Source organism: Mustela erminea, chromosome 11, assembly GCF_009829155.1.
Source record: "Mustela erminea isolate mMusErm1 chromosome 11, mMusErm1.Pri, whole genome shotgun sequence".
NCBI lineage: Eukaryota > Metazoa > Chordata > Mammalia > Carnivora > Mustelidae > Mustela > Mustela erminea.
In genome coordinates, this window is record NC_045624.1 from 48,732,903 (window position 1) to 48,743,858 (window position 10,956).

Sequence of the window (10,956 nt, forward strand, 5' to 3'; positions counted from 1 at the left end):
GGGAGTCTCTTTCTCCCTCTCCCACTCCTCCTGTTTGTGCACACATTCTCTCTATCAAATAAATAAGTAAAATCTTAAAAAAAAAAAAAGAAAGAAAGATGGATAGCAGTGCTTTTATTCTCCTCACCCACAGATTCTTCCTGAGATGTAAGCTGAATTCAGTGGGTGTTGTACTTGCCTCAGACTGGAAGGAAGGGAAATAATAATTCACTTATAATTATTTTGGCTATTCATTATTACCGTCCCGGTTAGGATGATTTCTGTGAACACCACTAGCTGTTACCTTGCACTCTGAAGGTTATAGGAAGTTGAGTTAGTTGGTCAGGAGTTTGGACAAGGAGGTTTAATGGAGCTGAGTGGTACACCATTCTTACTGAGAAGCATATGCCTACACCTTGAATCAGTCCTGTGAGATTAAATAAGTTTAGATAACAATCAGGTATTTTCCTACTAGCTTGCAAAACATCTTTTTCTTCCCCTGATATTTTTCAGGGCAGTGAGAAAACATCAGAGGACTTTAACTTCTCATTGTTAAGTATCTTGTTTTGTTTTTGTATTTGTTTTTTTAAGTTTCACTCATTTGAGTAATCTCTACACCCAACGTGGGGCTCAAACTCATGACCCCGAGATCAAGAGTTCCATGCTCTTCCGACTGAGCCAGCCTGGTGTCCCATGGTCAAGTGTTTCTTATTATTTCCCTGTTGGGACCCTTCAGCTCTACAGTTACTGCAGGGTTGGACATTCACTCAACATTTTTTTTGGTCTTCTTCCTGTGTGTGAGGCACTGTGCCTGATGCTGTATATAGGAGGCTGCGGTAAACCGGGTCTCCGCTCTCATGCAACTCCAGTTTCGTCGTGGGAAGGCAAATCCTAAGGACAAAAAATTTTAAGTAAAAAGAAAAAAAACCAACAACAAGGTAAGACATAATGGCTAAATGAGAGGCTTCTTTAAAGTAGGGGGGTTTGGGAATGACAGCTCTGAGGAAGCATCACATGAGAGGAGAGCTGAATGAGAAGCAGGAGCCAGCCTTGTGAGGGTCGGGGGAAGCATAAAACTTAGTCTGGTGACAAGAGCAGTACTAGGTGCTTGGTTAAGAGGTACAGCATCATTGATTTAAGGAACTTGTTACTAGATGGGGTGAATGGAGAATTTGCATTTAGTATGCTTTTAGAAGCATAAACAACTGCAAACTCATTTCCATACCTTAGGAAAAGAAGGGAGTAATGAGGCAAAACAAAACATGGCTAGTTGATTTCCAAATCCTCTTCTCTCCCTCTTGGTAACAGCATTTCTAGGTAGACACATAGCTTCAAAGTGTCGTGTCAGTACGGCATGGCTTATATTTGGACTGTTGTAGGAGAGATAAATAAACTGCTCTCTTTTTAAATTCACCAATATGTTGGATCTTGTGATGCAGGTGACTCTATTTGCTGACTAACATCGGTTAAAATAATACATGGAGTAGCAAAAAGATTAAGAGAAACTTTGAGAAAGGAAAAAAAGACCACTTATAATCCCGCTTCTCTAATACAACTATCTTCACACTTGCGTATTATCTTCTGTGCCTCATCCACACGTGTGTTTTTTTATGAAATTGGTATGTAATTGTTAATGTAATTTATGTAACTGTTCATGTGTTTACATGTCATTTGACATTCTGTTCCTTAAAGATTTAATCTTATGTTACATTTTTTTTTTAAAAGGTATTATTTATTTATTTATTTGAGAGATTGAGAGGGGACTTAGGAGCAGAGGGGAAAAGAACATCAGGTAGATTCCATGCCAGTCGCAGAGCCCCACACGGGGCTTGATCTCATGACAAGGAGATCATGACCTGAGCCAAAACCAAGAGTTGTACGTTTAACCGACTGAGCCATCCAGGCACCCCTGTTACATATTCTTCTATGTTTTAATATAGGTGTCAGTTATTTTTAGCAGCTTTATATCATTATAAAGTGTTGTGTACCATAATTTATGAATCTATTCAAAGGGTAAATTTTTAAAAACTGGTTTACTGGGGTGCTTGGCTGGCTCAGTTGGAAGAGCATGTAACTCTTACTCTCAGGGTTGTGAGTTCAAGCCTCACATTGGGTGTGGAGCCTATTTAAAAATTTAAAAAAAAAAAAAAGAAAGGTTTATTAGTGATCTCATTGTTGATTTTTTTATTGTTGTTGTTGATTTTCTAATGAATCTGGTTGGGTCTGTGAGTGTCTCCTAAATGCTCAGCATGAGTCTGAGATATACACTTGAGAGGAGATAAGTATAACCCACCACTGATTAATGTTAGCTGGCATCATTATTTTTGTTATTAGGGTTGCTATTTTGTTATTAGGGTTGTTTTGTTGGCTGGCATCATTGTTTTTGTTATTAGGGTTTTTATTTTGTTATTAGAGTTGAACTGCTTGTCTATCCCTAGAGATGAGAAAGTAGAGAACAAGATCTGGTTTGAAATGGCAGCTGGGGCTAGCTGGAGGACAATGATGCAGAAAACCTTAAATGAGCTGTAACAAATCAATCCTCATGTACCATTTGTAAGACGTCTAGTTGTTAGATATAAGATTTGTGAGTTGTGCTTATTCTTCAAATATTCTGGGCTGGAATGCCAACTCAGCCTCTTCTCTTCATCTTTAGCCATGTCTTCTCTCCCGTTACTCTGACTGCTTTGCCCCATTTTGTATGGTTTCAGGGTCACTTGTGACCTTAATGTTTTATGCCCTAATAAAATCGAATCACTAAGAAGACCATTCTACAAAATGACTTTGAAATCTCTAATTTAGGATTGTTATAGCTAAAAGTCGAATATGGCATTGAGTGGAGATGGTAGGGTTCTCATTTGGGTGGGTTCTTGAAGGTAATCAATTAATGTGGGTGTATTTCTAGTAAAAAATATATTTTAGAGTTTTAAAATTTATTTTTGTTAAAGTGATATTTTAACTAAAATCGCATATAGGTAATATAATCACATTAATTCAAAGACCCAAACTATAAAAAATATAGAGCAGTATGTCTCCCCCAATATCCTCATCTGCCCAATCCCCCACTCCCATTGAAATTATCTGCTGTTCATAACTTCTTCCTTTCAGAGTTTTCTGATGTACATATAAGCAAATATAAATGTTGGTTCTATTTTCCCATTCTTCTGTATCCTAAGAAGCATCTTTTGAAGAAATGGATTTTCAGTATATTTTTCAACACATAAAATTTGATAGTAGTTTCTGGCACTATTATGGGTGTGATTAAATTTCGAGGGTATGTTCAGTGCCTAGAACTTAGAATTATTTTCTTTTGAAAATTCACTGAGGGGTGTATGGGTGGCTCAGCCAGTTAAGTGTCTGCCTTCAGATGAGGTCATGATCCCATGATCCTGGCTGAGCCCCTCATCAGGATCCCTACTCAGCAGGGTGTCTTCTTCTCCCTCTCCCTCTGCCCTTCTCCCTGCTCGTGCTCTCTTTCAAATAAATAAATTCTTTAAAAAAAGTAAAAGAAAAAAGAAAAGTCACAGAAATAATACTATGAGTAAGCTTCATGTAATTTATGCTGCTAAAAACATAACAAAAGAGCACAGTTAAATGGTCAGGATACAGCTGGAAAACTCATCAGATTTCAAACTCCAGGTTTTCACAGCTGTGCAGCACTTACAAACCAAGTGTTCATGTCACTAAGACAACAGTATTAATGCTGGGTATCCTACAAAAAATGTCACACTTCAGGTTTGCACCTTGCCAATTTTGGTCTGGGATCAAAAAGATCTAAAGCCATTTGTTTTAAGAACATAGATGGCTGATAATATGGCTGTTAATATGATATTCTTTTGGAGGTAATAGAAACTCCAAATCAAAGAGGCTTAAATGACAAATAAATTTCTTGGTTCTTATAAACCTGAAGTCCTGTGGTAGACTGGGCTTCTGGACTGATTGATACAGTAGTTCAATTCACCAAGGACCTGTGTTCTTTTTGTCTTTGCTCTCTGCTACCAGTGGTGTCTACTTTATTTTCAGGCCGATTTTTCTCATATCTGTACTTACAAGTAGCTATTGCGATTATTTATTCTCCCAAACCGGAGGGGCGTAGAGTGAGGAGAGACCAGTGAGGAATTCTGAACATCCAGGAATTCTGGGGAAACACCTCTCAGTTGAGACTCAAGAATGAACCACCATGAGCATGCTCGGTGAGTTTGACAATGAATGGATAAAAGCATGTGAGCAAGTGTGCTTATATAGATTACAGTATATCTTGTTCAAGGTCAGCAGTTCTCAGCTGAGGCTGAACACTGGGATCACTGGGGAGACTAGAATTTAAAACACTGATGCCCAAGTCCACTTTCCAGAGATTCTGATTCATTTGTCCAGGGCTGGAGCCCAGATATTAGAATATAAAAAAAAATTTTTTTTAAAAGATTTTATTTATTTGACAGAGAGACACAGTGAGAGAGGGAACACAAGCAGGAGGAATGCGAGAGGGAGAAGCAGGCTTCCCATTGACAGGCGGCCCAATGTGGGACTCAATCCCAGGACTCTGGGATCATGACCTGAGCTGAAGGCAGATGCCTAACTACTGAGCCACCCAGGGGCCCCAGATGTTAGAATTTTTAAAATGTTCTCCAGGGGATACTACTGAGCAGCCAGGACTGAGAACCATCTTCTAAGAATGAGAGAAGATTAGTGTTCTTGGGAAGAATAAAACAGAGAAGTCTAATATAGCGTTAAGTTTTTATTTTTATTTATTTATTTTTCATAGTTGTTAAGTTTTATTTTAATTCCTAATGCAATAATATTGGCAGATGATAAAACTGGTTGTTAAACATCTCACAATTATTAGGTACTTTATTAACATAAAGCTAAAAACAGTCCATTATTCTAACTAAAATAAAGACAGAATCAAACAATTTATGTTTTTATTTTGATAACAAAAAGAAGTTAGAGATACATTACCCTCCTTTCTTTACTAACAGCATATTTGCCAGTTCCCCTAACTCTTGAGTCCAATCCTTCCCCTCTAATCCCACTGTTCTCACCTGAAATCAGCCCATCACGATCCTTCCCCTGTCTTACTGTGCAATCTCCTCATTGGATTTGGTATTTCTTGTGTCCACTCTTTCTTTCATAAAGCTTCTAGATCAACGACTAATAAAGCTATTATCATATCAATCATATTATCTCTCTGTTGAAAAAAAAATCTCCAATTCCTTAGCCTGGCCTCTATGGTATGGTCCAAACCTACCTTTTTTGTCTTATCTCACACTTTCCCTTTTCATTTACTCATGCTTTAGTCAAATTGAATTAGTCACTATAACATAAACATACTCTATTTACCCACTCTGCCTATAGAACCCTGTTTAAACATACCTTTTCCATATAATATTGATGGTAATTCAACTGAAATATTTCCTTCCTCAAAGGTCCATAGCAGCTTAACTCTGTCTTGTGGCCCGTATTTTGTCCTACGGTGCAATATAGTGATATGTGTACATGACTTACCTTACAGACTGACATCTTTGTGTCCTCTTTGTTTATATTTGTTGAATGGAAGAATGAGCTTTCTGGTTTCTTCTCCTTATGAGTTTTAGACTAGTTCTGCATGTTTCTGTCATTCTAGACTATTTGAATGAGTTTAATAGGAGAGACTGGTGATAGAAATAACTATATAGAAATGACTAATAGAAGAGACTGGTGATAGAAATGACATGTGCCCAGCACATGTCTCAGCTGGTAGCTTGGCAATGTTTACTGTTTTCTGACTAGTTCTATAGACACTATTTTTTAAAGTTTTATTTATTTATTTATTTAAGTAATCTCTATACCCAGTGTGGGCCTTGAACTCACAACCTCAACATCAAGAGCTGCATAACCTTCCCACTGAGCCAGCCAGGTGCCCTCTCTAGTGACTATTTATTGAATGCCTGCTGCGTGTGTGCCAGGCAGATAGATGTAATCTGTAATTCCTATAGCAATGATCTGATTTTCATCTTTCAGATGTGTCTTCTGGTACTCAGAGTAAGTAACTTCCCCAGGTTCTGGCATAAATTGACAGAGCTGAAATTCCAGACTTGCTCTGTTTCCCTCCAAAACTATACAGTACAGGGCTACAGCTAAAAACAGAGATGGTGGCTAGGTATCAGGCCACTGATTTCCCCACCCTCTCCCTCCAGCACATCCAGACAAGGTCAGGTTCCCATCTGCTCATTCATACAACAAGTCTATTCTCACTCGGTTCCCAGGTCTACTAGGAAAGCTACTTCTCATCCAGCTGCATAATCAAGCAAAGAAAAGCCAAATCTGCATTTGATACTTCCAATCTAGCCCAATCCAATCCTGCAGAAACCATCAGAAACCATTAGGATTTAATAGTAGGGACTGAGAAGCATCAAAATGAGAGAATACAGAGCTGTTGCTGAGAGATGAAATTTCATGGGGTAGACAAAATTGGTATGAAAGCTCAGCCTATGTATTCAGTCTTTCTCTTACTTCTTACATATTCATAGGACATAAAGGTTGTTCCCACATGACCTCAAACTTTCAGTTTCAAAGTGAATTTGAATTTGAATTTGTTACCTGACTATTCCCAAAATAATCAGATTTGTTTTTAGTCTTTAAGATGTTTACTTAACATTTTCACTTCTCATCCAGAGACAACCTTCCAGGAAACTATGAACATCGGTTGAATAAACATAATTCTAGTCCTGTAGAGTTAGGCCTAGAGAATGAAATTTAATAGGAATTCGACAACATAGTTTTAAAGCTGTTACTAGAATAGGGTTATTATTTGGTTCAACAGAGAAGAGGACATCCATTTTTCTTATTCAAAGGTGTCCTGCAACTACAAATTGCTATCCTGAGTCACTCACATGAAGGCCAAGTGTGAACCCAAGAGGTAACAGTGGCAGGGAAAGAGCTTCTTTTTTAAACATCTGAGTGAGAACTATGGGCACCAATTTGTTTTGACAGCGTAAGGGACATTGGGAGCGGCAGTTCTGACCATAAGATTTTTTGTAGAGGAGAGCTGTAAATTTAACCCTCACATAAGCTTCATCTTCTTTCTGGATGCTCTATAGAGTGACTGGCACAGCTGAGGTCAAGACTAAGCCTAGCAGAGTCAGAACCATTCTCTATCAGAGACGCTTTTTTGTCTCTCAAGTAATAATACACAACTAGACACAACGGCTACCCAGGGACCACAGAGATTTTGTGATGAGATATGAAACTAAAAATAAAGCATTTCCAAGAATTTCTAAAATACAGTAAGTGTGCATTGTTTGCAGTGTGCCGGTCCTTTTATTAGTGGACACCTGTATTTGTCTCCATAACTGTTGGCTAATGAGTCCCAATTGACATATATATAGAAGAAATATCAAATTGGTCATAAATGTGACTTTTACTCTAAGTTGGAGAAAAAATTAGGTGACCAGAATAGTAGACTGATATTTAATACTTATGAGGGTCTCAATATTTACATCTTTTTAAAGAATTTTCTGTGGACTTTACTTTTGTCTTTCCCAATTAGCCTGAGAGTATAGGTCAGTGGTTAGATAATGTTACCATAGGCTGGAAGTTAAAGGTCAATTCCTAGCACAACATGGAGTTACTGTTGAGCAACTTCAAGTCTCCTTATTTTTGTTTTTTGATTTACAGGGGCGCCTGGGTGGCTCAGTGGGTTAAGCCGCTGCCTTCGGCTCAGGTCATGATCTCGGGGTCCTGGGATCGAGTCCCGCATCGGGCTCTCTGCTCAGCAGGGAGCCTGCTTCCTTCTCTCTCTCTCTGCCTGCTTCTCCATCTACTTGTGATTTCTTTCTGTCAAATAAATAAATAAAATCTTTAAAAAAAAAAAGTCTCCTTATTTTTGTTTTTTGATTTATAAAATTGGGATATCTTATCTGTGATAAGATTTCACAGCTGAAGCTATAAAACTAAATTAGATTAATAACCAATAAATATGGAAAGGCTCTGAGCCTTTAACAAGTTATTAAGTGCATTTATTTATAAACATGTTTCAAGAATAGCGAATGTAAGTACAAAACTTTGAGAATGCATTTTGGAAATACCTATTAAGATTCAGAGTAATTACATTGGGGAAAGAGAAAGGTACTTCTACTTTTTTTTCCCACTATATACCAGTTTGATTTTTTTTTTTTTTTGCATGAGAAGGTTTTACATTATCACTTTTAATTAAATATTTTAAAGACTACTGTGCCATTTTTAATGTAGGAATGCTCTGAAGGGAAGTGAATCATTATTGTTTGTCTTTATTCCTTAGAGGTGATGAAGACCAATTGGTTACAGAGTTCAGGTATGATTTTTATTTTATTTTATTTTACTTTATTTTATTTTTAATTTTAATTTATTTTAAAGATTTTTAAAGTTTATTTGACGCAGAGAGACACAGTGAGAGAGGGAACACAGCAGAGGGAGTGAGAGAGGGAGAAGCAGGCTCCTCGCAGAGCAGGGAGCCTGAGGTGGGACTCAGTTCTAGGACACTGGGATCATGACCTGAACCGAAGGCAGATGCTCAATGACTGAGCCACCCAGGCGTCCCTGATTTTTATTTTAGAATGGCGTCATATTTTTTAAAAAATTTTTTATATATTTTTTTCATTTATTTATTTTCAGCATAACAGTATCATTATTTTTTCACCACACCCAGTGCTCCATGCAATCCGTGCACTCTATGATACCCACCACCTGGTACCCCGACCTCCCACCCCCCTGCCACTTCAAACCCCTCAGATTGCTTTTCAGAGTCCATAGTCTCTCATGATTCACCTCCCCTTCCAATTTACCTCAACGCCCTTCTCTCTAACTCCCCGTGAATGGTGTCATATTAATGGCTGAGTGTGCCATGATGACAGCTTCATCATAGGCCACTATGTGCTGTATTCTGAGCATAGGACGTAGTAGATCAAGTAAAAATGCTTCTGGCCAGCCTCAAAGCACTTTTGAGAAACACTCTTTCCATTTCAAATATCTTCAAACTGTAGTCTAACTATTAACATCAGGGAGAGCAGCATGAAGAACTGGAACAAAAACTGCTTCCAAATCTTTAAGGATAAGGTGGTAAGGGACCTTCCTAAAGTGTTTACTGTTATAGGAAGTGCTGGGAAATCTTGAGGGAAGAGGGGGAAAAAAAAAAGAAAGAAAAAAATTGAAACGAACCTAAGAAAGGAGCAGTCTTAGCAATCTGGCAGTAATAAAATATTTTAAATCGTTGCTTTAATTTTCTTCTCTGAAAATACTTCATGCTGGAAAATTCTGCTTTCACTTTGTGTTTCCTGAAGGTTTAAATCATCCTCTATTAGTGGGGGGGGCACTGAATTAATTTTTCATATAAAAGCTTTATAACTTTTTTTTCTATTTTAAAACAAGGTATTTTTACCAACACTCTAATTTATTTATTTTGCACAGGACATACAAAATGCAAAGTTAGATTGTATTAACAATATGTGAATGTTCAATTTCAGTTAAACTTATGATCAATAATACACTTTCTTTGGTAAGTTAGTTGATCCGATCATGCTTTACTTTTAGCTAACAGGGCAGTGGATTCTGTAGCTGAGCCCATGAGAATATACTAATAACAATTACTATTTAATTTTTATATACTGCAAACCCATTTCTAGCATGTATGAAATAAAATAGGTATAGATTAACCTTCCCATTGGTTGGAGGTTGAAGCAAATGGCCAATCTGTTCAAATTCAGATAATGCCAGAATTAAGAAGAAAAGTTTTCTCAAACCCAAACAGAGAAATAAGGGAATTGAGACTTTGTAGCATACAAGAACTTTCACCCAGGAGAGAGGAGTAAAGTTGCTAGCAGCCTGTGACAAACAGAAAGTAGAACTATGGTCTTAAACTTGTTTTTTTTTTTTTTTTTTTTTTCAAACATTCTGCAGGATTTCAGAACTTCGTGCTGTCATTGATTATGTTTGCTGTTATTCCTAGTCTCTTCCTAATATCTATTTCCCTCTTCTTCTAGACCAACAGAATTTTTACCCGAGTGTGTATGTCAATACTTTACACTCCCAAGTAAATACTTCCCAGACCCTTTTGGCCTTGTGTTACCATGTAACTAAGTTCTGGCCAATAAGGTTGGCCACACTCTGCGGCAGCCTGAGCACCACACCACCCGGGGAAAGTCTGGCTAGACTTTAAAAGGAAAGAGAGCAGAGAGATAATCGTTTGTTCTGATTAAGCCACTGTACTTGGGGCTTTCTGTCATTCCCAGTCAAATCTAACTCTGCTGAATACACTAGCTTTTAGGTTCACTGAGTCCTTGTTGGGAACAAACCAGTACCTACTTAAAATCCAATTAAAATGACGTGACTGTCTTTGTTGGTTGTGGGTAACATAGATAAAACAGCAAAACAAACAAAAATAGACATCACAGTGGAAAACATTTTCTACAAGTCAGTTGAAAAGTGAGGCCAGGGCGCCTGGGTGGCTCAGTGGGTTAAAGCCTCTGCCTTTGGCTCAGGTCATGATCCCAGGGTCCTGGGATTGAGCCCCACATCAGGCTCTCTGCTCAGCGGGGAGCCTGCTTCCTCCTCTCTCTCTGCTGCTTCTCTGCCTACTTGCGATCTCTGTCTGTTAAATAAATAAATAAATAAACTCTTAAAAAAAAAAAGAAAAGAAAAGTGAGGCCAGAGTTCTTCTCCCAGTTGTATCATTGATTTCTACTATTGCCTAATGAAATAAAATAAATATATACATCATAATACATAGAAATTAGCACGATTGTTTTCAAGAGTGTGTGAATAGTCATTTCACAGTGTAATGTCATAAGAGCACATTGACTTTTTAAATATAGATATAAAAATATTCCCATTCCAGATTTTTAAAGTCAAATTGAATGCTAGCCAAAAGATAGCTAACGAAGATCTTTTATTTATTTATTTATTTTTAATTTTTAATTTTTTATAAACATATGTTTTTATCCCCAGGGGTACAGGTCTGTGAATCACCAG

The 10,956-nt window shown here is 37.6% G+C and overlaps 1 long non-coding RNA gene across 1 annotated transcript; it reads left to right on the top strand.

Moving 5' to 3' along the window:
* Positions 1-595: 595 nt before the first annotated feature.
* On the top strand, positions 596-8,281 carry LOC116569575. Its single transcript, XR_004277083.1, has 4 exons — positions 596-917; positions 1,419-1,602; positions 4,033-4,169; positions 8,252-8,281. It is a non-coding gene; the product is annotated as an uncharacterized LOC116569575 (long non-coding RNA).
* The last annotated feature ends 2,675 nt before the right edge of the window (positions 8,282-10,956 follow it).